This window comes from Arachis ipaensis, chromosome B2 (genome assembly GCF_059453495.1).
Source record: "Arachis ipaensis isolate K30076 ecotype BB chromosome B2, ASM5945349v1, whole genome shotgun sequence".
Taxonomy (NCBI): Eukaryota; Viridiplantae; Streptophyta; class Magnoliopsida; order Fabales; family Fabaceae; genus Arachis; species Arachis ipaensis.
The window spans coordinates 34,639,650-34,646,728 of NC_142437.1; the positions used below are offsets into that span (position 1 = coordinate 34,639,650).

At 39.6% G+C, this 7,079-nt stretch overlaps 1 non-coding gene across 1 annotated transcript; it reads left to right on the forward strand.

Annotated features, from left to right (window-relative positions):
* Positions 1-6,566: 6,566 nt before the first annotated feature.
* On the forward strand, positions 6,567-6,674 carry LOC148573548 (small nucleolar RNA R71). Its single transcript, XR_015905813.1, has one exon. It is a non-coding gene; the product is annotated as a small nucleolar RNA R71 (small nucleolar RNA).
* The last annotated feature ends 405 nt before the right edge of the window (positions 6,675-7,079 follow it).

Consider the following 7,079-nt stretch of genomic DNA (forward strand, 5'->3'; position numbering starts at 1 on the left):
TTATTCAAAAACCCCAAAAAGATAATCTTCTATAACCAATAATAAATACACCTCACTGCAATTCCTTGAGAGACGACCTGAGGTTTAAATACTTCGGTTATTATTTTTATTGGGTTTGCTTTAGTGACAAACAAATTTTTGTACGAAAGGATTCTTTGTTGGTTTAGAAACTATACTTGCAATGGGAATTTATTTGCAAAATTCTTTACTAACAAAAATCTATTCGTCAAAATGGAGCCGTTGCCGGGGAATTGCAAACGTGTGCTTTATTATTGGTTATTGTAAATATTTACTTTTTCGTTTCTTTATTAGTGTTTCTAGTTTTAGGAATTTATTTTCTTTAATTTTTATTAGTTTTTATTTTTACTTGCTGCTATGAATTCTCACCCCTTTGCCTATGAGTTTAGTTCTAATTATGCTGCAGGAAATGGACGCTATAATGAGAACATGCATCAAGGTTGGAACAATCAAAGATGGGAGGAGCCACAAGGATTTGATCAACCCTCTTGGCAACAACCCCCTCCAATGCGCTATAACCAGCAACCATTCTATGATGCATACCAAGACAATAGTTCTGGTGGACCTCTTCGTGACAACCAACCCCCACCAAATTACTATGGTCAAGAGCCATTTCAGGGTGCGTACCAAGATGATGAATATAGTGGACCCCCTTGTAGTTACCAACAAGCTCTACCATATGCTTATGAACCACCTCCTCAACATAGCTTTGAACCACCACACTCACAAGCCCCTTTCCACCATTCACCTCCATATGACCCTAACCCTTATCCATCATACCAACCACCCTATGAGCCTTATGAACCCTCCTATCCACCCCAACCTCCATTGGATAACAACACTCTTAGTGTCATTCACCAAAGACAAAAGACCATGGAGAACACACTTAACTCTACCTTAAACAGTCTGACCTCTGCTTTACAAGCTCTCGCCTCACATATTGGATCATTGAATACTCCCAACAATCAACCCTCAAGCTCTAGTGCACCTCCTTTTCAACCACATAATGATCTCTCCATCCCATCACCGCCCTCCATGGAAAAGCACCCACATCCATCAATCCAAGAGCAACACGATCCCAATTATGCTAGTGACATGGAACAAGAGAGAAGGGATCGTCTTAGGGATGAAATGGATCTCATACTTCACAAGAGGCTAGAGGAGACCCTAAAGGTGAAGGTAGTAGAGACCCTTGACGAACATTATCAAGAGGTGGAAATCAACAAGGAGGAGCTGGATTTTGTACTAGAGCAAGTGGAGAAAGTCGGAATTATTGAAGAAGAGGAAGTGGTTGAAGACCTAGGAGATGCGGAACCTCTATAGGAAAGTCAAGTCAAAGAGCCTCCTTCCAAGACATTTGAATTTGATGTTGAGGAGGGTGTATAACCTCCAAGGCATATCATGGTTGAAGACTTGGAAGTGGTTGATCATGAGATAGGTTCAATAATTCATGAGCTTTCACCTATAATTGAACCTTCTCCCATTGAACAAAAGGGAGAGGTTGAAATTGAAGAAGCTTGCAAAGAGGTGGAAGTTGTCAAGGAAGAGCTCAAAGGAATGGAGCTGGAAATCACCTTGCGAAAGTTGTTGGAGACCTCTCCCCCAAAGCCATCACCATCCATTCCTTCATTCAAGTGGGTAAATCTTTCATCTCTAAGCTTAATTAGCCCACTTGAATATGCTTTGCTTGAGACGGATGGGCAACTTAGAGCTCTTTGTGGCTATAAGAGTAAGAGGGAGATGGTTAGTGGTAAAAGTTGTCATGCAAGGTTCAATACAGTTGCATGCTCCAAATTGAAGTACAAGGATTGATGTAGAGCTCGATTGAATAGGTCTAGGAAGTTGTTTGGATGTCTCAGTAAGAATTCCAATTTCTCACCACCCAAATGGAAAAATGATGATCAACAAGAAGATAGGTGCAAAAGCAAGGTTTGGGACCCCGGAATTCATTCTAGCAATCAACACTCTTAGAGCCTTGTCACTTGCTTTAACTTGCTTGAAGGCTTTATGCAACTAGTGTGGGATCCCGGAGGCTATTGGAATTACAAACACTGGTTGGGATTCCTGGATGAGTTCAAGCATAAGCCACCATGACAAGGAGCTCACCAAGTGTCCAACTTAAGGACTTTAACTAAAAGTGCTAAGTGGGAGACAACCCACCATGGTATGATCGTTCTTTTTCAGTCTTAGTTTTATTTTGTTTTGTTTTATTCTTAAGTTTTATTTTATTCTATTTTTCTTAGTGTTTATTCATAATACTTGCATCAGCATCTGCATTTTGCATTCTGCATACTGCATTAAAAAAAAGAGATGGGCAACCCATGCGTGCGCGTAGGCCACGCGTGGGCGTCGAGTTCAATTTGGCTCTTCCATCCAACGAACAGAGAGTTCTGATGGAATCGTGCGGCTGGCATGCTAGGCGCACAACCAGACCCACGCGTATGCGTGCCTCATGCGTATGCATCCCCTACGTTATCGCCAATCCACGCGTAAGCGTCAGCGACTCGTACGCGTGGAAAGAAAAATCGGCGTAAAAGATGAATTGGACAGAAAGTTGTGCAGCCACTGTGCTGGAAGCGTGCGAGTCATCACACATCCACGTGACCGACGCTCACGCGTCATTGTGCGATTTTTGCCATCCACGCGTAAGCGTGGGCGACGCTTACGCGTCGCATGGCTGTCTCTGTTTTTACGCATACGCGTGATGACCGCGCACGCGTCACGTTCCGTTTTTCATTCCCTTCTCCTTTCTTCTCTCTTTTCTCCTTCTTTCTTCCACCTTTCTTACTTTCTTCTTCTTCATCTCTTTAACTTCTCATCCTTCTTTACTTTCATTCTATTTTACTTAATTTATTTGCATACTTTCATTCATTGCATTTTATTTTTATGCATATTTTTATTTTCTTCTCTAAATTATTATTTTACCATTGGTGTTAAATGTTCTTATCCAAATGTTGTATCTTTTCTGGTATTATTTTGGTGCTCAGTGACTTGTTTTTACACTGTTGGGTGCTATTATTTATCTGTCAATGCCAATCTTTTATGATACCTGTGTTTCTTTTGCATTGACATGAATTTATATTGTCCCTCATTACCCACACTCTTCCCCTTTGTTGCAATTTTCGCACTATTGATATGCCATTTGCTTCTACTATTTTCTCACTTACATGTTGTAGCTACCATGTAATTGAGACCCTCATTATTTGGCATTAACCCAAGCATATTTTATTTGTTTTATATCTTTGTTCTTGGGTCACTTTTCTTCTTTTTCTTCTTCTTTCAGGATGGCCACCGAAGAAGGGAAAGGAAGAACTTCTATATGGTGCGACCGACAAGTCAATCTGCACATTCTTTGGAGAAAAGCATCAGTTGTAGCAACTCGTCCACTTGCACATCTCAGCATGCACCAAGGACAGTGCAATCTTTAAGTATGGGGAGGTCGGTCCTGACTTCCATGGGTTAGTTATTTCCTTCTCAACACCAATATTTAATTTTCCTTCTTAAATTAGTTGTTGCATTTGCATGTTTGATTGCATGTTTGTTTGATTTTGTGCATATTTTACCACTACTTGATTAAAGTAATAAATTTCTTTTCAAGACCCTTTTTATAGTATTTTACTAATTTAAATTAAAACTTTTGTGATAAACTTGTTTGAAGATTGTAATTTGGAACATGGTTGATAGCTAAGAACACACAACCTGTGAGATTTGAGCTTAATTACATGGTTACATTATTTAACCATGCTGTTTTATTCTTGTGTGTTTCCTTCTCTGTGATTGTAATCTATATTTTGTTCCATTATATATGTCCATTGTTTAGAGTATTTACATGCTTGTATATGATTGAGGCCATCATTTGTTATTACCACACTTATCCCAAATAGTCTACCCTTTCAATCACCTTTATTCGCCACTTTGAGCCTTTTTAATCCCCTTTTGTTCTATATTTTATCACATCACTAGCCTTAAGTGGAAAAACAAATTAATTACCCCAAATTGAATCTTTGGTTAGCTTAAGTTAGAGATTGTGTGTCAATTAAGTGTGGGGAACTGTTGGAACTTGGGTAGATGAAAGTGTACAGTGTTTCATTGACAAAATATTTGGAATTTGGGTACCTACTCATGTGAGACCAGAAAAATAAAATATCCATGTGCATTGACATGTTATGTTTGATTTTATATTTTTAATCAATATATATATATGATGAATCCAATTCACACCCCATTCAAAAATTGGTGAATTAGTTCTTTTGGCAAGCGCACCAAAATTATCGTTAAGTAATAACCCACAGTGGAGTGGGATCGTATCCACAGAGATTGGCAAATTCGAGCAGCTTTAATTAATTGATGAATTAGTCAAGCGGATTGGTGCACAAAATTGTGATCATCAACAATGGCGCCAAAGACTTGGAGCTCTCAAATGTGAATCACACTTTGTCACAATTCCGCACAACTAACGAGCAAGTGCACTGGGTCGTCCAAGTAATACCTTACGTGAGTAAGGGTCGATCCCACGGAGATTGTCGGCTTGAAGCAAGCTATGGTCACCTTGTAAATCTCAGTCAGGCGGATTCAGATGGTGATGGAGAATTGATAATTAAAAGATAAATAAAACATAAAATAAAGATAGAGATACTTATGTAATTCATTGGTAGGAATTTCGGATAAGCGTATGAAGATGCTTTGTTCCTCTTGAACCTCTGCTTTCCTATTGCCTTCTTCCAATCATTCATACTCCTTTCCATGGCAAGCTTTATGTTGGGCATCACCATTGTCAATGGCTACTTCCCGTCCTCTCAGTGAAAATGTTCTACGCACGCTGTCACCGCACGGCTAATCATCTGTCGGTTCTCGATCATGTTGGAAAAGGATCCATTGATCCTTTTGCGTCTGTCACACGCCCAACACTCGCGAGTTTGAAGCTTGTCACAGTCATCCTTTTCCAGATCCTACTCAGAATACCACAGACAAGGTTTAGACATTCTGGATCTCAGGAATGGCCGCCAATAATTCTAGCCTATACCACGAAGGTTCTAATCTTAGATTAGAAACCCAAGAGATACACATTCAAGCTTGTCTGCATGTAGAACGGAAGTGGTTGTCAGTCATGCATTCATAGGTGAGAATGGTGATGAGTTTCATATAATCATCACATTCAACATGTTTTTGGGTGCGAGTGAATATCTTGGAGAAGAAATAGACTTGAGTTGAATAGAAAAACAATAGTACTTATATTAATTCATGAAGAACAGCAGAGCTCCACACCTTAATCTATGGTGTGTAGAAACTCCACCGTTGAAAATACATAAGAACAAAAGGTCCAGGCATGGCCGTGAGGCCAGCCCCCGAACATGAACATAAAGATCAAAAGGTATGTGAAAGTGTGAAAATACAATAGCAAAAGGTCCTATTTATAGAAAACTAGTAGCCTAGGGTTACAGAAATAGGTAATTAATGCAGAAATCTTCTTCCGGGCCCACAAGGTGTTTGCTTGGGTGGAGCATTGAAGCTTCCATGTGTAGAGACTTTTCTTGGAGTTAAACGCCAGCTTTTGTGCCAGTTTGGGCATTTAACTCCAGCTTTTGTGCCAGTTCTGGCGTTAAATGCCAGAATTATTGAGCTGACTTGGAACGCCTGTTTGGGCCATCAAATCTCGAACAAAGTATAGACTATTATATATTGCTGGAAAGCCCAGGATGTCTACTTTCCAACTCAATTAAGAGCGCACTAATTGGGCTTCTGTAGCTCCAGAAAATCCACTTCGAGTGCAGGGAGATCAGAATCCAACAGCATCTGCAGTCCTTTTTCAGCTTCTGAATCAGATTTTTGCTCAGGTCCCTCAATTTCAGCCAGAAAATACCTGAAATCACAGAAAAATACACAAACTCATAGTAAAGTCCAGAAAAGTGATTTTTAAATAAAAACTAATAAAAATATAATAAAACTAACTAAAATATACTAAAAATATATTAAAAACAATGCCAAAAAGCGTATAAACCTGTTTGTTGCTGAGAAGATGATGGAAAAGGCTTGCTATTGCTAAACCTGTTTCTTCCACCACTACTGTTGTTGAAGCCTTATTGAGGTCTCTGTTAATCCTTTCATGAGAGATTTGGATGATTTCTCCATGAAGGATTATAGGTGTTTCCATAGGATTCTCCCATGTAATTCACCTCTTCCATTGCAGGGTTCTCAGGGTCATAAGCTTCTTCTTCAGAGGAAGCTTCTTTAGTACTACCTGTTGCTGCTTGTATTCCAGACAGACTCTGAGAGATCATATTGACTTGCTGAGTCAATATTTTATTCTGAGCCAATATGGCATTCAGAGTATCAATTTCAGGAACTCTTTTCTTCTGATTTGTCCCATTATTCACAGGATTCTTTTCAGAAGTGTACATGAATTGGTTATTTGCAACCATTTCAATGAGTTCCTGAGCTTCTGCAGACATCTTCTTCAGATGAAGAGATCCTCCAGCAGAGCTATCCAATGACATCTTGGATAGTTCAGACAGACCATCATAGAATATACCTATGATGCTCCATTCTGAAAGCATGTCAGAAGGGCACCTTCTGATCAATTGCTTGTATCTTTCCCAAGCTTCATAGAGGGATTCACCTTCCTTCTGTCTGAAGGTTTGGACTTCCACTCTAAGCTTGCTCAATTTTTGAGGTGGAAAGAACTTTGCCAAGAAGGCATTAACTAGCTTTTCCCAAGAGTTTAGGCTTTCTTTAGGTTGTGAATCCAACCATGTTCTAGCTCTGTCTCTTACAGCAAAGGGAAAAAGCATAAGTCTATAGACCTCAGGATCAACCCTATTGGTCTTGACAGTGTCACAGATTTACAAGAATTCAGCTAAAAACTGATGAGGATCTTCCAATGGAAGTCCATGAAACTTGCAATTCTGTTGCATTAGAGAAACTAATTGAGGCTTAAGCTCAAAGTTGTTTGCTCCAATGGCAGGGATTGAGATGTTTCTCCCATAGAAGTCGGGAGTAGGTGCACTAAAGTCACCAAGCACCTTCCTTGCATTGTTGGCATTATTGTTTTCGGCTGCCATGGC